Source organism: Geotrypetes seraphini, chromosome 1 (genome assembly GCF_902459505.1).
Source record: "Geotrypetes seraphini chromosome 1, aGeoSer1.1, whole genome shotgun sequence".
NCBI lineage: Eukaryota > Metazoa > Chordata > Amphibia > Gymnophiona > Dermophiidae > Geotrypetes > Geotrypetes seraphini.
In genome coordinates this window covers 536,690,489-536,712,830 of record NC_047084.1, presented here as the reverse complement: position 1 = coordinate 536,712,830, position 22,342 = coordinate 536,690,489, and the positions used below count along the sequence as shown (strand labels likewise).

Sequence of the window (22,342 nt, the reverse complement as noted above, 5' to 3'; positions counted from 1 at the left end):
CTCTGTAACTATGGGCTAGATTCACAAAGCAAACCAATCGTGTATCGATCGGTTGCGACCCCTTTACTATCAAATTTCCATCCAGCCTGATTCACTTACCTCTCCTGCGATCCACTTCGAATCCGTCCATGCAAATGAGGTGAAATGCATGCAAATTGGACAGCGACGCGATTCACAACACCAAATTTCTGATCCGACTGGGCTGGCCGATCACTGGGCTGAAGAAGCGACTGCTGGGGACCAGTCGAAAACATCTTTCTGACTAGAAGCCCTGCTCTCTGCCCTGCAATCTCTCCTGCCTGCTCGCCCCGAATGCTGCCCTGCTCTGCCTCGATCTTCCCCGAATCTCTCCAGCCGTATCGCCGTTCTCCTGCCCTTCCCTGCCCAGCGAACCCATGGTTTTAACCCGCGGGTTTAAACCACAGACTCACAGGGCTAAAAACTAAAGTTTTAAGTTGAAAAGTTTTAGTTAAAAAAAAAGTGGCGTCTCAGATGGGCATGCGCGGGGATCGCTATAGAGAAATCCATGCAGGCAGATGGGGGCGTTCCTCCGATCGCCCCCATCTGCATATTTTTCATTCCTGAATTCATCGGATCTGCCTGGATCGGGCCTAATCGGGCAGGTTAGTGAATCCAGGTCTATGTTAGTTACTTTAGTGTTAATCTCAGATAAAGAATGTTTTTTAGAGGTCCTTTTACACATGCTTAATGCTAAGATGCCCATAGGGATAAAATGGGCATCTTAACATTACCCTTCAGCACTACTCCACCTTTTAACACTAAAGTTTAAGAGAATGTTTAGCTCTAACAATAGACAGCAATCTCTTTTGCTCAGTTTTGAGTATCTTTAATTCTTTGGTAATTTTCTAATCTTTGAGCCCCTCAATTTGAGGGCTTGGGAGAAAGCATTGGAAATATTCATTTCTCTTAATTGTTTTCTTAAGGGAGCTTTTTCCCAGACACTTTTTTTTCTGAAATGTTTTTTTTCCTTTTTCTATCTATACAAGATATATTTCTTGAAGTGTAATTGTTAAATTTACTTTAACATTATTATTTATTTTATAGTATTTGCTGCTGGTTCTTTGAGTTTGTGTGAAATGAATCTTTTAGTATGCGCCAACACTATTTTAAATCTTCTGGCTGCAACTGTCACAGACAATTCTAAGAACATGTATCAAATCACGATTTGACAAGGCCTGTTATTTGTTTCTAAACCTTTTTTGAGATCTCAATTAATAGCTATTTAATTCTCCTTTTCTGTACCACAGGCAGGTTTAATGGAAAGCAACCAATGGAACCAAGGAAGGTACATAAAGGCAGACAGTTTGTCAGCAAAGACAGAAACAAATATGTGTGCTCAGGCACATATGATGAGGTTTTGAGGAGATTATCTTGGTAGGAGGCTGATCGCTGGCAGAGCACAAAATATGAAGAGAGATGAGACACCGACAGATCTTGCCAATGATAGGTTTATTGCAGACATTTATTACAATTTTAAGACGAGTGGAGTCATCAGCCACATGGTTCACCTCCCCTGAGCTTTGAGAACAAAGCATTCTAAATCAGAAGAGGGAGACAAAAAGCACAGAGGAAAAGAGACAGATAGATACCTTCTCTTTTATTAAAGGCCATTTGTTTTTTTCAGGAGGAGATGGACTTTGAAATTATCTCACTCCTTCCCAGTAGTAATTCCAGCCACATTACTTTCCGATACAGAAGTTACTTCCCTGTTCCCAGAGGGCTCACAAATATCCCCTGTAAAACATTGGATTATACATCTTTGGTTAATTTACTAGGGATATGGAGTAGTGCTGTCCGATTCAGGGAAATATTTTTCGATTCGATTCAATTTGGTCTATTGAATTGATTTTTCGATTCGATTTTCCTACCCAATCATGGGTGGTTGTTTTTTCATAACGTCCTGGTGGGTTTATTTTGTATCAAAACCCACAAGCAACCTTAGATATTTTTAGTTTTAACCCGTTTTAAGATCTCAGCGGTGCAACTGTGTGTAGATTTCATTCACAGGTTCATTAGCACCCAAATCTTCAACAGTTTATTTTTTTATAATTTTTAATATATATATATATATATATATATATATATATATATATATATATATAGAGAGAGAGAGAGAGAGAGAGAGAGAGAGAGAGAGAGAGAGAGAGAGAGAGAGAGAGAGAGAGAGTTTTGTTTTTTTTAACTCTTTATTTATTTAATTCCAATACTCATCTCTTTTATGAAGCATAGCAGGGGATCTTCATCCAACATAGGCTATGTTTCGCCGAGGGGGCTTTATCAAGGTATTTTCCCTGACAATAGAAAAGAGATATATCACTAAATATAACTCAGCCGTAGCTAGTCTTAAAAAGTTTTTTTTGACTACCCCACAGAAACATAGCTTAAAATCTATTAGGGTAATCTTACTAAACTTACTTCAATATATTTAAACCCATAGTTTTCTTTCAAATACCTTAGTTATGCCGGTTCCATGAGTGCTATACCATCAGTTTCCTCAGCAAACATGGCTGCGGCTTTTTTTGGGAGAAATTTATATGTCATGATCTCATTCAAACGTAGCCAATCAGGCCCCAAGGCAGCTACTATGGGTTTAAATATATTGAAGTAAGTTTAGTAAGATTACCCTAATAGATTTTAAGCTATGTTTCTGAGGGGTAGTCAAAAAAACTTTTTAAGACTAGCTACGGCTGAGTTATATTTAGTGATATAGAGAGTTAAAAGAAAAAAAAAATATATATATATATATATATATATATAAAATTATAAAAATAGACCGATGAAGATTTGGGTGCTAATGAACCTGTGAATGAAATCTACACACAGTTTGCACCGCTGAGGTCTTAAAAAGGGTTAAAACTGAAAATATCTAAGGTTACTTGTGGGTTTTGATATCAGATAAAGCACAATTACTTACCGTAACAGGTGTTATCCAGGGACAGCAGGCAGATATTCTTGACTGATGGGTGACGGCACCAACAGAGCCCCGGTACGGACAATTTTAGAGTGATTGCACTCTAAGAACTTTGAAAGTTCTAGTAGGCCGCACCGCGCACGCGCGAGTGCCTTCCCGCCCGACAGAGGCGCGCGGTCCCCAGTTAGGATAAGCCAGCTAAGAAGCCAACCCGGGGAGGTGGGAGGGACGCAAGAATATCTGCCTGCTGTCCCTGGATAACACCTGTTACGGTAAGTAACTGTGCTTTATCCCAGGACAAGCAGGCAGCATATTCTTGACTGATGGGTGACCTCCAAGCTAACAAAAAGAGGGATGGAGGGAAGGTTGGCCATTAGGAAAATAAATTTTGTAAAACAGATTGGCCGAAGTGTCCATCCCGTCTGGAGAATGCATCCAGACAATAATGTGATGTAAAAGTGTGAACTGAGGACCAAGTAGCAGCCTTGCAGATTTCCTCAATGGAAGTAGATCGGAGGAAAGCTACAGACGCTGCCATAGCTCTAACTTTGTGGCTCGTGACAGAACCTTCCAGTGTCAGGCCCGACTGAGCATAACAGAAAGAAACGCAAGCAGCAAGCCAATTGGAGAGAGTGCGTTTAGATACAGGATGACCCAACTTGTTAGGATCAAAGGACAAAAATAGTTGAGGAGATGATCTGTGGGGCTTAGTACGTTCAAGATAGTAAGCCAGAGCACGTTTACAGTCCAAGGTATGCAAAGCCTGTTCACCTGGATGAGAATGAGGCTTTGGAAAAAATACAGGCAGGACTATGGACTGGTTAAGATGAAAGTCAGACACAACCTTAGGAAGAAATTTGGGGTGTGTACGGAGAACCACCTTATCATGGTGAAAAACAGTGAAAGGTGGATCGGCCACTAGTGCATGCAGTTCACTGACCCTCCTGGCAGAAGTGAGAGCTATAAGGAAGACCACTTTCCAGGTAAGAAATTTGAAATGCGCTGTGGCCAAAGGTTCAAAAGGAGGCTTCATTAAAGCGGAAAGAACCACATTGAGATCCCAGACCACAGGAGGAGGCTTGAGAGGTGGTTTCACATTGAAAAGGCCCCTCATGAACCGAGAAACCAAAGGATGAGCCGAGAGGGGTTTTCCATGAATTGGCTCATGAAAGGCAGCAATGGCACTAAGGTGAACTCTGATAGAAGTAGATTTAAGACCAGAGTCAGACAAGGAAAGAAGATAGTCCAACACCAGTCCCACTGCTAGAGACATGGGATCATGGTGATGTAAGAGGCACCAGGAAGAAAACCGAGACCACTTCTGTTGATAACATTGGAGCGTGGCCGGTTTCCTGGAAGCATCAATGATAGAGCGGACAGGCTGAGAAAGAAGTGAGTGAGCCGAAGTCAGCCCGAGAGATACCAAGCTGTCAGGTGCAGAGACTGTAGGTTGGGATGCAGTAGGGTCTGCTGATGCTGAGAAAGCAGAGAAGGAAACAGTGGAAGAGGTATGGGTTCTCTGGAACTGAGTTGAAGTAGAAGGGAGAACCAATGTTGCCTGGGCCACTGTGGAGCGATGAGAATCATGGTGGCTTGTTCCCTCTTGAGCTTGAACAGGGTTCGCAGCATGAGCGGTAGAGGGGGAAAAGCATATAGGAAGAGACTGGTCCAATCCAGGAGAAATGCATCGGGCGCCAGACGGTGAGGAGAGTAGAGTCTGGAGCAAAACAGGGGCAGCTGATGGTTGTGGGGAGCTGCAAAAAGGTCCACTTGAGGAGTGCCCCATTGAGCGAAAATGGACTGAAGAGTCGAGGGATCGAGAGTCCATTCGTGAGGTTGGAGAATTCTGCTGAGATTGTCCGCTAAGGAATTCTGTTCCCCTTGAATGTAGACAGCCTTCAGGAATAAGTGACGAGCTGTCGCCCAAGACCAAATCCGTTGGGCTTCCTGACACAACAGGCGAGAGCCCGTTCCTCCCTGTTTGTTGATGTAGTACATTGCAACTTGATTGTCTGTGCAAATGAGTAGTACTTGAGGAAAGAGAAGATGTTGAAACGCCTTGAGGGCATAGAACATCGCTCGGAGTTCAAAGAAATTGATGTGGTGTTTCTTTTCCTGGGCAGTCCAAAATCCCTGAGTTTGGAATTCGTTCAAGTGAGCTCCCCAGGCGTAGGGGGAGGAATCTGTGGTGATGACTAGTTGATGAGGAGGTAGATGGAACAGCAGACCTCTGGATAGATTTGAAGATGTCAACCACCAAAGAAGCGACTGTCGAAGAGACGAGGTCACAGATATGTGTTGTGAACAAGGATCCGTCGCTTGGACCATTGGTTCGCTAAGGTCCATTGAGGAGTACGCAGGTGGAGACGTGCGAAGGGTGTGACATGTACTGTCGAAGCCATGTGCCCCAATAGCACCATCATGTGATTCGCAGAAATGGTAATCTGTTGAAACACCTGCTGACAGAGATGGAGGATGGCGTGAAGGCGGTTGGATGGAAGAAACGCCCTCATCAGAACAGTGTCCAGAACGGCTCCAATAAATTGAAGTCGCTGGGTCGGAATGAGGTGAGACTTGGGTAGATTGATTTCGAACCCTAATAGTCGAAGGAAGTGAATGGTCTGATTGGTGGCAAGCAGAACCGCCTGAGGGGAATTAGCTTTGATCAACCAGTCGTCCAGATAAGGGAAGACTTGAAAGTTGTGAGAGCGGAGATAGGCCGCTACCACAATCAGACATTTGGTGAATACCCTGGGAGAGGAGGCCAGGCCGAAGGGTAGCACTTTGTACTGATAATGATGTTGATTGATGAGAAAGCGCAGATATTGCCTGGACGTCAGATGGATAGGAATATGTGTGTAAGCCTCTTTGAGATCGAGGGAGCATAGCCAGTCGCCCTGAGTGAGAAGAGGGTAGAGGGTGGCAAGAGAGAGCATTTTGAACTTCTCCTTGACCAAACATTTGTTGATATCTCTGAGATCTAAGATAGGTCTGAGGTCTCCGGTCTTTTTGGGAACTAGAAAGTACCGGGAGTAAAAACCCTGACCTCGCTGATCTTGAGGAACTTCTTCGATGGCATTGAGAAGAAGGAGGGATTGAACCTCTTGAGCGAGAAGGAGGGACTGAGACTTGTTGGAAGCAGACTCTTTTGGCAGGAGACTGGAAGTGCATTGTTGGAATGCAGGAAGCTTACGGTCAGGAAGATACTTTTGAAAAGAAGAGACTTGCTGAATCAAATGTTTCAGGTAAAAAGAGAAGTGAAACGCATAATTACCTGAACGGTTGGCCAGCATTGCATTTTGGTAAAGTCTTTTACCAAATTTATCCATGGCCTTACCCTCTCTGCCAGGAGGGACAGAGGCATATACACTAGAGCCTGCCGATTTTTTGAGGGTGGACTCCATCAGCAGAGATTCATGGGGCAGCTGGGGTTTGTCAAACCCTGGTATAGGAATCACCTTGTAAAGCGATTCCAGCTTCCTAGGGGCTCCTGGAACGGTGAGAGGAGTTTCTAAATTTTTGTAAAAAGTTTCCCTCAAGATGTCATGGAGGGGTAACTTTAAAAATTCTTTCGGAGGCTGGTCAAAATCCAAAGCATCAAGAAATGCTTTGGATTTTTTAGAGTCAGACTCTAGAGGGATGGAAAGGGTGTCCGACATCTCCTTAAGAAACTTGGTGAAGGACGAGTGCTCTGGCTTACCAGCAGGATCCTGCACCGATGTAACATCCTCCTCCGAGGAATAATCTGCCTCGGTACCGAGGGGGTCATCAGAATCATCCCACAAATCAGGGTCCCATACCGATGACAGACGGCCCTGAGAAAGTGGGGTAGAAGGTTCGGTATGCTTGGTTTTGCGTACCGATTTACCAGACCTCATGGACAGCAGTACGGGTGTCAGAGAACGGCACCGGCTCCGAAGTCGAGTAAGCAGTGCGTCGAAGAGACTTCGGTTCCGCCGAGAGAACAGGCATAGAAACAGATTTTTGCGGTGCCGACAACGTCGATGCCGACAAAACAGGCTGTTCGACGATCGGCACCGAATGCTCAGTAGGTACCGACACTGGAAGGCTCGGAGTCAGCAGAGCCGGGAGCAAGTGTTGTAACTGCTCCTTAAGCTGGACCTGAAGGATGGATGTTATTCTCTCATCCAGAGACAGTCCCGATGGCACCGGTACCGCTTTTTTCTTGCTCGGTACCTGCGGTGCAGCTCGACGCTCAGGCGAAGTCGATGCCGATGAAGAGGCAGTGACTTCAATAGGAGCGGAGCGTTTGCGAGGCCGGCGCGCAGTCTGCAGGACTTGGCTCACTGCTTGTTCGACTGGCGGGCTAAGGACAGTAGGGGATGGCTTCTTAGCCGGCTTACCTACAGGGTGCGACACCGAGGATGGATCTTGCGGTGTCGAAGTCACCGGTGCCGATTTGGAGGAAGATGACGGTGTCGATGCCGGGGGAACTTCCATGGCGGCACCGAAAAGAATTCACTGTTGAATTTGGCGATTCTTTAGAGTTCTCTTTTGGAGAGAACTGCAGCGGGTGCACGTTTCTGCCCTATGGTCCGGACCCAGACACTGAAGGCACCACTTGTGCGGGTCGGAAAGGGAAATAGGACGTGCACACCGCTGACACTTCTTAAAACCCGGTGAAGGGGGCATGAAGGGAAAAACAGCCGTAGCAAAATTCGATGGTGCCAACAGGCCCCGCCGGGGCTGACCGGAAAAAAGTCGAAAAAAATGGACTTTTTTTTTTTTTTTAAATAAAAGAAAGAAACGATAAGGTGAATAAATCACGACAAGAAAATAACGTGCGAGCGGGAAGGCGAGAAAAATTTGAAAAAATTTTCCAACAGCAGTTGGAACACGCGTCTTCTTAGCTCCGCGGAAACTAAGAAACTGGGGACCGCGCGCCTCTGTCGGGCGGGAAGGCACTCGCGCATGCGCGGTGCGGCCTACTAGAACTTTCAAAGTTCTTAGAGTGCAATCACTCTAAAATTGTCCGTACCGGGGCTCCGTCGGTGCCGTCACCCATCAGTCAAGAATATGCTGCCTGCTTGTCCTGGGATAATAAAACCTTAGGAAAATATTGTTTTATTGCCTAATATATTGGTGGGTTTATTTTGTAGCCAATTCAAACAACCCACCCACCCCCCTTTGCCCTCTCCAGCCCCAGGCTGGCGCTGTGGAGTAAACAAACAAACAAGAATGACTTTTCCTCTCTCTATTAGGGCCTAGCTCATGCTTGCTGTCTAAAACCAGCTCTGACAGGATACACATTGTAATCACAAAATAGAAAATAAAATTACCCCCCCCCCTTTATGAAGCAGCATTAGGCTTTTTTATCGTCGGCCACGGTAGTATTAGTTTGGATGCTCATAGGAATACTGCATCCAGCACTGGTCGCCGAACATGAAGGACACTGTACTACTCGAAAGGATCCAGAGAAGATCGACTAAAATGGTTAAGGGGCTGGAGGAGTTGCTGTACAGCAAAAGATTAGAGAAACTGGGCCTCTTCTCCCTTGAAAAGAGGAGACTCAGAGTGGACATTCAAGATACTGAAGGGAATAGACTTAGTAGATAAAGACAGGTTGTTCACTCTCTCCAAGATAGAGAGAACGACAGGGCACTCTCTAAAGTTAAAAGGGGATAGATTCCGTACAAACGTAAGGAAGTTCTTCTTCACCCAGAGAATGGTGGAAAACTGGAACGCTCTTCTGGAGGCTGTTATAGGGGAAAACACCCTCCAGGGATTCAAGACAAATGCTGAATCGGAACGTACGCAGGTAGGGCTGGTCTCAGTTAGAGCACTGGTCTTTGACCTAGGGGCCGTCGCGGAAATGGACTGCTGGGCACGATGGACCACTGGTCTTACCCAGCAGTGGCAGTTCTTATGTTCTTATATGAACATCAGAGCTTTTACCACTGTGGCCAGCGATAAAAAAAAGCCTAATGTGGCTTCATAAAAGGGGACCATTATTTTTTTTTACCTTCCACTGCCATATTCAACATTTCTGTTTCTTTCCCACCATCTACCATCTCTCTCTCTCTGCCTTGTGCCCTGGATCAAACATCTCTATTCCCCTCCATGTAGCATCTCTCCCTTCCTCCCCTCCATTATCATGTGCAACATTTCTCTCTCTCTCTATGCCCCATCTCTCCCTGTCCTCCATCCTATGTCCAACATTTCTCCCTCTATCTTCCCAATGCATGTCTCCCTCCCCTCCACTAGATTCAGGATTTCTCCCTCTCACCCCTTTCTACCTCTTTGTTGCATCTCTCCCTTCCTTTACTCCACTCCATATCCAACAAGTCTTCATCTCTCCTCCCTCCCCCATGTGCAGCAGCTTTCCTCCTCTCTTATTCCCCTAAGCAGCAGCTCCCCACTGCTCCCCCCACCATGAGACCTGATATACCTCCAAGTCTCCCAAAGCAGTAGCAGTGGTAGCCAGCTGGCAGAGGCAACACTGTGTATAGGCAGCTTGCAGCCTGCCCCTCCAGGGCTTCCCTCTGCCGCATCATCAGTGACATGACAGAGGGAAGGCCCCAGTGGGGCAAGGAACAAACTTCCTGTTCAGAGCACTACTCTATCAGCCGGCCACCGCCAACGCTGCTGCTGCTGCTTTAGGAGGCCTAGAGGTATGTCAGGTCTCACCGGGGGCGGAGGGATGTTGATCACTGACTAAATCGGCGAGTCCAAATTTTGATTCGAAACAGCAAATCAGGAAGCATTCGTATGAAGGTGGAAAAATATGTATTTAATTTTTGTGGTTTTCTCCTCTGTTTTAAGTATGCACATGCACTAATGTGAAAAATAATGTGCTATTGCACATATAAGGGGCAATTCTCTATATAGGTTGCCTAAAGTTTGCTTGCATCATCCCAGCACCTAAGCGTGAATTCCATAACAGCAACTGCACATGCCTATTGCTCTTATAGAATAGTAGTCAGGTTCACAGTTGCGCACCTAATTTTAAGCGTGAGTACCTATGCTAGCTCAAAGACTGGTGTAAATGCTTGAGCCTAATTATAGGAGCGAGTTAATTCAAAGTACAAGCAAAAATAATAGATGGATGCAATGTGCTGCAAGGACTGAGTGCAAGCTAGCCAGGGCCGGCTCAAGGAACAGGTGGCACTTTTAGCCAACTGGCTTTGGTGGCATGCTCCACCTCCAATCACCTTGTTTTCACCTATGAGTTTGTCACCTGACCCTCCTTTAGAATGAGCTTGCATCTCTCCCCCTCCTCCTGGTCCCATCTCTTTCCCCTCCTCTATACTCCCTCACGTCTCTCACTTTCCCATGTTCCTGGGTCTTCCCTTTGCCACATCCCACTCACTGGAAATTGCAACAGAGGAGGCAGGATGCAGCAGAGGGATGAGCCAGGGGCTGGATGAAGGCAGCCTGTCATGCCGCTACTGCTGCCAACAACCAACAATCTTTATAAGAGCATGGAGGGAGAGGAGAGTGAGCAATGCTAGACCTGCAGGAAGGGAAGGAGGGGGAGAGATTGGACCTGGGGTGGGGGAGGGTGTTGAAGAAAAGGCTTAACCTATAGACAATGTGACATATATGGGGTATTCTGGCACCCTTAAATCACTGGCACCCTGGACAATGAATAAGTTAATCAACCCTGAAGCTAGGTCATAGTCCCATACACAAAAAGTACAAGTCTTTGCAGCAACCCCTAATGGTCTCTGATGTGGAGACAACCAGCTGGGGGCAGAGTATGCAAAAAAGCAGCAGCTTCAGTAGCCAGAGAAAGGAAGATAGAAATGCAGGTTGTGCGATGTCAGTCTTGAATTCTCTAGCACTGTGTGACATAATAAAATTAACCAGTAACAGCAAGGTTAATTTCACCTTTTACAGCTCATTTCAGTTCTGGAATTACATTTGAGTGAAGGACAGAAGCTACTAACAGCCCTACTTTAAATTACTCTGCTAGCACTTGGTGGTGCAAATAAATAGATAAGAGATTTACCCTTCATCCTCTGCATCTAAATCCCAGTTCTGTTCCAAAAGAAAAGGAACATCCTCTTACTACAAGCAGAGACAGATTTACCTCATGGGTGCACAAGGAGAATGGGGATATCCTTCTTAGAGGCTATGGGGAGCTCCCCTGCCCCAGAAATTATCAAAAGTGCAGGGGGAAAACCCTCTCAAGCTCCTTTTCCCTGCTAACATTCCCTTTGCATCTGAGCCCCCAATGCTCAAAAGCTTTTCATGCCAATAAGACACATTAAAGTCAGGTCTTACTGGCATGGAAGTTCAACCTCCGATGTTCAAAAGGGTTCTCGGAGGCTTTTACTAAACCCAGTAGCAGCCACCCTATGCAATCGTAAAACACAGCTATCCCTCCGGATTCACAGTTTCCCTACTTGCAAATTCAATTATTCGCAATTTTTTCCTTCTTTTTGCAGGCTGCCTGAACCTCCTCAGACCTTACCTGGTGGTCTAGCGGTGACGCGGGGCAGGATCGATCGTCCTATGCTCCTGCCCCGTGTAGAGCCGTCATCAAAATGGCTGCCATGAGTTCACATTGTAGTCTCGAGACTACAAGCCAGACTCTTAAGCCACGTATCAACACAAGGCCTGTGGGCCGAATCCAACCCACTTGGCCGTTTTATATGGCCCACGGTGTCTGTGCCATAGCACAGGGCCAATGTTAGGGGGGAGCAAACAGGGCAGTTGCCCTGGACTCCCAGGATCTGGGGGGCCCCTAGTGGGTCAGCATGTCCACCCCCTTCTATCTGTGCCAGTCCAACATCTTCCTCTCCTGGTCTTGTAGACACATTTTTTGTTACAGGGGGCTGCTGTCCCTAGCATCGATTCTCAACCGTTACTTGTGGCCCCTCTCTATGCTTTCCTTCTGCCATGGTCGGTCCCCAATGACACAACTTCTTGTTTTCGACTGGATGAACTGTGGCAAAAGGAAAGCACAGAAAGGGGCCACATGCGGCAGTTGAGAATTGCTGCCGAGGCTGGCGATCCCCTCTGTGTTACTGCCCCCCTCCCCCATTCATATTCAGCATCACCCTCTTTTCCCTGTCACTCCCTGTGTACAGCTTCTTTCCTCCCCTTTATCCTTCATCCCACCCCAGGGCCAGCATCTCTCCCCTATATACTGTCTCCAAGGTGCAGGCAGTCCCCGGGTTAAAAACATCTGACTTACGAACCGGGGTCTTGCCTCTCCCTTCCTGTGCCAACGCACCCCTTTTTCCTCTCTTCCTGCCAAACACGATCCTCCTCCTCATCCCTTCCATGTCCCAAGGCACCCCTCATCATCTTTCCCTCTGTTCTGCACCCCAAATTCATGCCTCCTTCCCTCCCCCTCCCTTCCGCCAGTGTTTACCTCCGCTGGCCAGCAGCCTCATTCTCATCCTTCCCTCCACCCCCTTAGCAGTCCTCCAGTGTTTTTGCAGGTTGCCAGCCACATCAATAAGGAGAGCAAGCTGCTTCCAGCTGGCTCTGGAAGCATTTCCTCTGCTATTTCCCACCTATGCAGGCACAGAAAGTTGTGTTAAGAGGAGGTGGGACACAGCAGAGGGAATGCTTCCAGAGATAGCCGAAAGCAACTTACTTTCTTTATTGATGCTACTTGCAAAAATGTTGGAGGACTACCGAAGGGGAGGAGGAAAAGATGACAGTGATACTGGGCTGTGCAGGGCAAGAGGGTGAAAATAATGCTGATCATGTTCACCAAAGCCATGGTGGCAAAGGGGTGGCAAGGCATTTATTTGGGGTGGCACCTATCAACCCGTAGTGATGCCTATGCAAAGAAACCACCCCCACCCCATGTGCCAACATGTCCAGTCTTCTCTTCCCTCTGTTGCCATGGGAACCCAAATCATAAAATGAATTACCTCACACCTAGCAGTCTGAAAGTACTCACGGTCCCATTCTGAATTTTCTTGCCCAACACAACACCTCCTAAGAACCTTTGGAAATTTGGAGCCAGAGGCAGCTGCCCACCCTGCCTATTCCTAAATCTGGGCCTAGCCACAGCAGCAACAGCTATCTGAAGAACTTCTGCTATACTGAACACAGCAATGCACAACTCCTTTCTCATAAACCCATCTATCATACTCATGGCTTATGGTATTAACATGATTCTAATAAAAAAAAAAAAAAATACATTATTTATTCAAGTTACACAAACTGCCAGCTGGAACACTTCCACAGGAAATTTGGAGAAAAAAGGTCTCTAGTCCAAAAGTACTATCCTAGGATGAACCCAATTTTCAGTGTGTTAAAGGTTAGAACAAAACAGCTTTAATTTTGGAGATGGAACACACTGCTTTTTCCCGTTGAGAAATGTATTGAATATCCAGTTTTTGCACTGAATATTCAATGGCCAACAAAAAGTCTATCAAGGGTTAGTGTACAAAGCATTACTTGATAGCAATCACCACCAAAGAGAGAGATTCACAGCTGGTAAGAGAACCCATGCCACAGTTTATTCTTCCGATTACTTGATTACATGGCCATGCAAAACAGAACATTGCAAAGTCCCTCCTCGAGGGCCGCAATCCAGTCAGGTTTTCAGGATTTCCCCAATGAATATGCATGCGATCTATTTGCATGCACTGCTTTCATTGTATGCTAATAGATCTCATGTATATTCATTGAGGAAATCCTGAAAACCAGACTGGATTTTAGCCCTTGAGGAGGGACTTTGACACCCCTGCTCTAGACAAAGTTTACATGAAGCTCTTACACTAGCCCATAGGTATAAAATAGGGCACACAGCATTTAACACATGTTGAGCTTTTAGTAAAGGGCCCCTTTATTTTGTATATAGTTTTTGAAAAATATAATTTAAACTTGAATATCATATTCTTCAGGCGCTGAATTCAAAGGGAGACGAGAAAGACTACACACTGGAAGCAAGCTTCTCCGTTACCCATGACCTGGTTCGTTTATGAAGTCAGTGTCTGAACAAGGCACAGTGCCACAGGTTATATTTTCAAAAACTACACAAAAGCAGGATTTTAGGGACGGATGGCAATATTTTTGTCCTGCAATGTGGGTCACCCTTCACACCTAAATGAACTGGAATTATAAAACAGAAAAACGTAATGGCAAATATTTGCTTCATGGACAGGGCTGGCATTAGACTGATGCCCAGGGCAGAAATTTGGGAGGGGGATCCAGAGCTCACCAACACTTTTTTTTCATACATGGGCAGGCTTGGGCTCTATTATGGTATAGGACTCTGGTCTGTACTCCCCACCCTAGCTCCCAGCTCTATATTATAAAAAGACTATGGACAAATGTGCTCAGATATTAACAAATGTTCTGTATCTCAGCAAAGTTCCCATGTTTTAGTGGGGTTTTATTTGTTTTAGAACAAGATGATGTATTTTTTTCAGGTGTAACTAAGACAGCCATATATTATTGTGGTTTAAACATTTCATTATAAAACCTCAAAACTTTACTGTGGCTACAGAAGTTGCAGACCTCAGTAGTGGAACAGTTAAGCTCCCCTTCCCTTCCCCACCCCATAGCCTATACATTTTGTACCATCGGCCTACTGTCCTTTCTACTTTATCTCTCCTTGGCTCCCCTACTCTGCTTCTCTTCCCTACAGAATATGCTGAAGGGTAGGTAATGATAAAAGGAGAATGCCACACATTATGTTTTAATCTGATGCATCAAGATAAGAGTATTACTGGTATGCTTTAAAGATTTTGAGATGTGCGTCATTCTAACTTTCTTCCAAATACAGGCTGAGGATTAGTGTTCTATATCAAAACTTATGCTTTTTTTTAAACTCAATCTCTAATTACTGTACACATATACGTGTATTCTCCTCTCAGCCTGTCTCCCATGCATTCCTTTATGTGCAAACAGCTCACCAGTGCACTAACACCAGAGAGAGGCAGGGAAGAACTGCTACTAAATACAGCTTAAAAAGAAAACTTCACAAGGTGGTATCAAAGCTCTTTCAGGGTTTGTTTGGGGTTTTTAGAGCACTCTACCCAAGTCCATATTCTGAATACACATTTTTATGGTGCAAAGGATGGAATAAATACAGCAGTTGACTGAGCTAAAGAATAGAACTTGAAATAACAGCCCTCTTTGGGACTGGTGACAGATTAAACCAGGGGTGCCCAACACGTCGATCGCGATCGACAGGTCGCTCGCTCAGGCGACCCCAGTCGATCGCAGAGCGGGTTCCCTTCTCTTTTTTCCCCTCCTGACTGGCCTGCTCCTGAATTCTGCTGCTGCCTCCGCTGCTCAGCATTAAAAAAAAAAAAAACGGCTTGGAGAATTTATGCTCCGGGGGCTAACGTGCGCTTGTACTGGCTTCCCTTCTCTTTCCTCTGAAACCGGAAGTTATGTCAGGAGGGGGGGAGAGAAGGGAAGCTGGCACGCACATGTTAGAGCCCCATTCGCGGGCTAAAGCGGGAGACTGGTCAGTGAAGCTTGCGATTTGCTTTTCTTGCTGCCAGGTCCTGCCTACTTTCCCGGCAGCATTTCTCCCAATAGGTCGATCTTGGGCCGATCAGCCTTTCTCTCCCCGACGTCAATTCTGCCTCGGAGAGGAAGTTCTGGCCAGCGTAACTTCCTCTCCGAAGGCAAAATTGACGTCGGGGAGAGGAATGCTGGTGCGCCCGAAGCAAGGAGAGCTTGGCCGGCGGCGGGCGGCTTTGGGGGCCTGTTATCCGGCGGCAGTGGCAGTGGCTTGGGGGAGGGCAGGGAGGGAGAAAGAGGGCAGGCAGGGAGACAGAAGGAAAGAAGAGAAACAGAAAAAAAGAAAGGGGCATGAAGAGAGAAAGAAAGAGAGGGCAGGGAGAGAAGAAGAAAACGTTTGGAGTGGGGAATGAAGTCAGGAGGAGAGGAAGCAAACAGGCTAAAAGAAGGGAAGAAAGATTGGATGCACAGTCAGAAGAAGAAAGTGCAACCAGAGACTCATGAAATCACCAGACAAGGTAGGAAAAATGATTTTATTTTAAATTTAGTGATCAAAATGTGTCTGAATTTATATCTGCTGTCTATATTTTACAATATGGTCCCCTTTTACTAAACCGCAATAGAGGTTTTTAGCGCAAGGAGCCTATGAGTGTCGAGAGCAGCGCTGGGCATTCAGCGCAGCTCCCTGCGCTAAAAACTGTTATCGTGGTTTAGTAAAAAGGGAGGGGGGTGGGTATTTGTCTATTTTTGTATGGTTATTACTGAGGTGACAGTGCATAGAGTCATCTGCTTTGACCTCTTTGAAAAAACCCCGGAATAGGAATGATAATTGACAATTCTATGCGTACAGTATTTTTTTAAAATTTTATTGTTGGTAGATCATTTTGACTTGGTCATTTTAAAAGTAGCTCGCAAGCCCCAAAAGTGTGGGCACCCCTGGATTAAACTATGACGACAATAGGGGGGAAAAAATTCCTCAGCATACATACATTCATATCTGTTGCCAAGAACACTATTCATCCTACATAACTTGCTTTGCCCCAAAAGAAGCAAAGATAATAACATTGCATGTGTATTGTTACATGTTCCCATAATTATGGCTTTGTTCATTAAAAACAGCAAATTTTTTCATTCATGAATTAAATGGTGCAAGCATGGTATATGACTTGTTAAAGTAACTAGATCAGGCATGCCCTGGTAGCTTCACTGGTTCCCTGTTCATTTCCACAACAGTTCAAACTCCTCTTACTGACCTATAAGTGTATTCATTCTGCAGCTCCTCAGTATCTCTCCTTGCTTGTCTCTCCCTATACTCCACCCATCCATTCATTGGGTGAGTTTTCTCTTATTGATACCCTTCTCCTCTACTGCCAACTCCCGACTCATTCCTTTTTACCTTGCTGCACCGTATGCCTAGAACAACCTGCCTTATTCAGTGCGTCGAGCCCCATCTCTGATAGTCTTCAAGTCCAGGCTGAAAGCCCACTTTTTTGAAGATGCGATGAAGTCCTACCCTGCCAACTTGTAAAGCACCCATATCCGTTATCATACCATCTTACTACCCTACGCCCTCCACCTCTTAAGTCCCTTGTAATTGCCACCCGTTATGTACATTTTCAGCTTTGCCCTCTATGTCTGTCATAATTTTTGGAAATTAAGTCTTAATTTTTTGTCTTGGTTTGCAGCGTGTCATTTTCATGATTCACCTGAACCCTGATGAAAGCGAGTGAAACGGATATCTCATCGGATGAGGTGCTATTGTAAAGCTAAGTAACAAACATTAATTCATTATGATATATAGTAGAAAATAAGTTATCGATTCTCTTGAAAATCATTAAAAAAGAAGATAGTTTGGGGCACAGTAATTTATTTAAGCTGGTTTGGGGGCCGTTGACATCATATATTACCTCACTATAATAGGTCTTTGATTATGAGTCAGTTTTGGCTTATTTTCGTACACATCCAGGAAAGGGGGGGGGGGCTATTTCTGTCCTAATTTACTTTTGAGTATGTCCACCTGGAATGGAAGGAGGGTGGGAGGATATTTTTAATCTGAATAGGGTAAGGTTATGTTACATATCAGTGGTAACCATTGGGATAGTCTATGTTTCTGTGTTTTATTGAATAATCATTGAGGGGTGGAGAAAAAATGATTGGTTATGCATATTTGTAAGTTGAATGTGCTTTTATTAACTTATGATATATATTTGTGTATTGCACTTTTTGAAGTTTAGAAAATCAATAAAGAAATTTTAAAAAAGAAGAAAAAAATGGTTTGTTTGAAAAAATGAAAAGAAGTTATTCACTGCAGCATAAGGATCAATGACATGCCCAGCCAGCTGAAGTTACATTACTTTGCTGGTATTCTAAAGATCCAGCTGAACACATTGAATATAGCTGCAATTCTATATGTATTTTGGAATTGATAGTGATAATATTATTTGAACATATTTTCTGCTGAAATTGTCTAGTGCCTATGTCCAGTTTGGTCTTGCCATACACCACCTTGGTTGAATTTCTTCAAAAAAGCAATAAAATAAAATTAAGGTGCTAGATCACATAAGAACATAAGAACATAAGCATTGCCTCTGCTGGGTCAGACCAGGGGTCCATCGTGCTTCAGTCCAAATCACCAAACACAAATTTGCAATCAATATCATAATGTTGCAACCACTAAATAAAGACTATCTGGATGCACCTTCTTCAACCAACAGTATCCTAGATCAGTGTATCTCAAACTGTGTGCTCCGAAGAGATTCCAGAATTTTATTTTATTTATTTTTTAAATTCCCTTCATAAGTATACACTAGAATAGATAACATGTATGTTGGGTGCGCAAAAAACCTTGTCAATGTTATGAGTGTCTGTGTGCATAAGGATACAACCGCTCAAGACAAGCATCATTCTTTGACACGATTAGTCCTTGAAAAGTACCGTCAAGTAATTTTAGTTTTATTTTTTATGCAGTAGTTATCCTAACTTGAGCAACAAAGCAATCAAGGCTTTGTTACCATTTGGATCTTCTTGCCTTTGGAAACTTGAATTTTCAGCTATGACAGAAATTAAATTGAGAAAAGAAGAGTGATTATAATGTGCCATGGAAAACATTTGTTTCATCTAGTGTGCCATAAAAAACATTTGAGACACACTGTTCTAGACACCATCATTTTTAGAAAGAGGACATTCATGATGCAAAGATCACCAACACTATGATAATTGCAAGTGGAAAAAAAAAAAAAAATCAAAGAAATTAAAACACTTATTAAAGATTTAATACACTGGAACCCAAAGATGAATGTCCTAAGAGTAAAGTTGTTGAGGCCAAATTGGTACCAACTACTTTATTTTCACTTTCTGGAAAGAGGTGTGCAAGTATCTAACTCAACTCGTTAGCATTCATATTGTTCTCACAGCCAAGATTTTATCCGATTACTAGAACCACCAGCATAAATTTACAAAAAGGGGCTTTGTGTTTTACGTGCATTGAAAGTTATTGCTTCTGGGGGAAAAATGTATTCTATTACACTGGTTATTCCCAGAGCTCCAATGTTATGCCATTGGCACGCTCTCTCTGGAATGCTTGCAGGATTCTCACTCTCAACCAGTTCAATAGCGAATTTTCCAGGCTAATCAGGGAACTATTCTGGAACAGCCTACTTACTGGCTACAGCCCAGAACAGGATTTTGATTAGATAGAAACAGGGACAAACAAATGTAGGGAAAGGAAGGGTGGGATCTGTCTGGAATTCTTAGGCCACTTGTATTCCTTGGACCATGGTTTGCTGCCAATGGAAGAATGCCTATTGGGCAGTGATACATACTGGAGAGCAGTGTTTCGCAACACGCGTTACGTGTACCTTTGGGAGTACGCGGCCTGGCCACCACCAGGGATCTCTCACCGCCTCCTGCTGGGGATCCCTGCCTACCCCCAGCTGAAGCCGCCGCCACTGTGGATCCTACCCTGCCTCCCTGTCTGCCCACCCGTTGCATCCCCCTCACTCCCCCGAAGCCAACCCTGCCATCAAGCCTGAGCCGACATGCTCCATTCCCCCTCCCCAGCAGCAACTCTGCAAAGGGTCGAGGCGAATAGAAGTCGGGCAGCTTAATATATGAGTGCACCCAGCGCCCCCTCCCTCCCCTGTCAGGCACTGCGCCCAGCTCCCTTCTCTCCATCCTTGGCGATTAGCACCCAAGAAAAGGATCTGGGTATCATCGTAGACAATACAATGAAACCTTCCATCCAATGTGTGGCAGTGGCCAAAAAAGCAAACAGGATGCTAGGAATTATTTAAAAAAGGGATGGTTAACAAGACTAAGATTATTATAATGCCCCTGTATCACTCCATGGTGTGACCTCATCTGGAATATCGCGTTCAATTCTGGTCTCCTTATCTCAAGAAAGAGATAGTGGTGCTAGGAAAGGTTCAAAGAAGAGCAACCAAGATGGTAAAGGGGATGAACTCCTCTTGTATGAGGAAAGACTAAAACAATTAGGGCTCTTCAGCTTGGAAAAGAGACGGCTGAGGGGAGATATGATTGAAGTCTATAAAATCCTGAGTGGATTAGTACGGGTACAAGTGGATTGATTTTTCACTCTGTCAAGAATTACAAAGACTAGGGAACACTCGAAGTTACAAGGAAATACTTTTAAAACCAATAGGAGGAAATTTTTTTCACTCAGAGAATAGTTAAGCTCTGGAACATGTTTGGTAAGAGCAGATAGCGTAGCTGGTTTTAAGAAAGGTTTGGACAAGTTCCTGGAGGAAAAGTCCATAGTCTGTTATTGAGAAAGACATGGGGGAAGCCACTGCTTGCCCTGTATCGGTAGCATGGAATATTGCTACTCCTTGGATTTTGGCCTGGTACTAGTGACCTGGATTGGCCACCGTGAGAACAGGCTACTGGGCTTGATGGACCATTGGTCTGACCCAGTAAGGCTATTCTTATGTTCTTATCCCCAGTCTGGCTCGGCACCCAGCGGGAGCCAGTCAGGAAGCCACTCAGCCAAAACGTGCTCCTGCTCGGTGCCACTTAGCAGCTGAGGAAACCAGAACTCAAGGCAGCCACAGCAGTGACTAACCAGGTTAGCAGCGGGGCAGGAGCACAGAAAGCTTGCTCCTGTCCGCTGCACCTCTGGACCACCAGGATTCAACAGAGGAGGTACGATGGAGAGAGCAGGGAGGGGGGGCAGAGTGCAGAGTCTGGTGGCGGCCTGCAATAAGTCTGGGAGGGGGCGCTGGCCCGAATATAAACCGGGACCCCTATTTTCGGGCCAATTTTTTGGCCCCAAAATATCGGTTTATATTTGAGTAAATATGGTATGATGTTTCGGAAGCAGACTCTTAATTCTCAATACCACTAACTTATGGGTTTTTTTTGCCTGTATGCTGACCTTTTCTGGTTGGTGTCATAAAGATAACCTCAATTAAATTCTTGAGAAATTGGATTTTCTGTTGGAAAACAGGTAATTAAAAACTCTTTCATAGCACTTGACCAATACTTTAAGTGAAGGATCCCGGCTATCTCTACCTCTGGCTTGATTATAAGAAGGTATAAGACAGAAATAGCAGCTGAGGTGATGTTTTGGATGTCTAGTTTAAAATACAGTTTTAACTACGGTAGTATTTTAAGCTCATAAACAAGATTTGAAAAGACAAGCTATATAAAAAGGTTTATACATTATTTGCTTCAAAAACTGCATTCAATATACCAGGCCAATACCACAGTCACAACTCCAGATTTAATTCTAGACCTAGCTCTTGCTTCATGAGCGTGCCTTGCTATCATACTACACCGCTGCCTACCATAGAAAGTGTGGAAATACAATCCCATACCTCTTGGATGGAAGACATGCTGCAACAAACAGGCTAGGGTGGAAACTGCAGCATTATAGAAGGAAAAAACCTAATAGCCCGTGAATAAAGTCTCGCCATGCCCAATAGGGGCATTGGAGCAGAAAGAATCCCAAAACTAAAGAGTAGGAAGCTGCCGGGCACTAATAAGGCTACAAATAAAAGCAGTAGCCAAACATCACCTTCAAAATTTATGTGCATAGCTTACCACACAGACCATTCCGGTGCCATGGCCCACCAAGTCAATGAAATATAATCTCTTCTTACAGACTCACAAATGAGACATTTTGCGACTTTGGGAGTCATTAGGAATCAGTGAGTGTTTCCCTCGTGTCTCCAGGCACTTTAATATTACCACTGAGCCCATTTCATCAAAATTCACTATTTCTCCTTACGGCTTCCTTTCAGCCAGAAGAAGATCGTGAAATCATTAAGACTCCCCAGCACAGTGATTTTACTGCAAGTTCAATTAGCCACAACCTGCCTGATTGCTTGAAGAAGCAAGGAACCCGCTAATTTTGCCTGTGCAGGCGTGGCAAATGAAGCACACAGAAAAAAAGCGACTGACAACTTCAATAATTGCACTCCAAAATAAATTATGTCTCGGCCTCAAATGTATGAATGTATTTTTATCCTCCTGCTTGGATATATACACAATAGACTTCCATGCTATCCTAAACCAATACTTTCCATTTTGAAGCCGGTCCACTTATAATCTTTTACAACTCCCATCACCACACCTGACTGATACCGCAACCCTAATAAAAACTAGGAAAATGATTTCTTATTGGTAACAATGAATCTGAAAGCCAGCAGGTTCAGACATCATTCCTAGGTTTATGTAAAATCCTAATACAATGGGAGTAATTTGATTATATAGGGTTTATTTATTCAGATGCAAATAGCAGCTGTGGAGAATGGCTTATGAAACCGCTTTGGGGGGGGGGGGGGAAAAATAAGAAAAATTTGTTTTTGGCATGCTTACATTCGATAGGTTCCACTGCAGAATACAAACAGAGAAAGCAGAATAGAGAAAATCTGTGACAGTGAACCGAGAGGGTTTAGCAAAAGCACCTAAAGAAATTAGACAAATTTTACCACAAGAAGCTAGCAGCCTCAACTTTTTTTTTCTGTGGTGAGGTACAAACAC

The 22,342-nt window shown here is 44.5% G+C and overlaps 1 protein-coding gene across 1 annotated transcript in view; it reads right to left on the bottom strand.

Moving 5' to 3' along the window:
- Nucleotides 1-22,342, bottom strand: part of MCC (MCC regulator of WNT signaling pathway) — a 572,218-nt gene that overhangs the window by 285,996 nt on the left and 263,880 nt on the right.